A 295-nucleotide genomic window follows, 5' to 3' on the forward strand; every position below is an offset into this window, starting at 1 on the left:
TTCACTGTTTGTATTCCTAAAAATCATAGCTACAGTGGGGAAGTCATAACACCTTCGGTCACATTTGGTCATATATAACCATTTCGGTCGGGTCTTTCCTTGAATGCTACAAGAATTACTGCCGTCGGAATATCATGTTCCATGCTTGCTGAAATTTTCCATTTTCAACTTTAATATTGCAGCGTGGAAGGTGTTTATAAGCAATTTAAAAACACAGAACTCGTTAGATTCACTTCAACATTTATATTTAATTTGGCAAAATATTTTCGTCGCTTTGAGACCGCGACCTGTTCAC

General features: G+C 36.9%; 1 long non-coding RNA gene across 1 annotated transcript in view; it reads right to left on the reverse strand.

Annotated features, from left to right (window-relative positions):
* Window positions 1-6: 6 nt before the first annotated feature.
* The window catches only part of LOC128251464 (uncharacterized), a 902-nt gene continuing 613 nt past the window's right edge, over window positions 7-295 (reverse strand). Inside the window, exon 3 of the long non-coding RNA XR_008267135.1 lies at window positions 7-287. This is a non-coding gene — a long non-coding RNA (uncharacterized LOC128251464). The remainder of the gene's footprint in view (window positions 288-295) is intronic.

Source organism: Octopus bimaculoides, unplaced genomic scaffold (genome assembly GCF_001194135.2).
Source record: "Octopus bimaculoides isolate UCB-OBI-ISO-001 unplaced genomic scaffold, ASM119413v2 Scaffold_148918, whole genome shotgun sequence".
Lineage (NCBI taxonomy): Eukaryota > Metazoa > Mollusca > Cephalopoda > Octopoda > Octopodidae > Octopus > Octopus bimaculoides.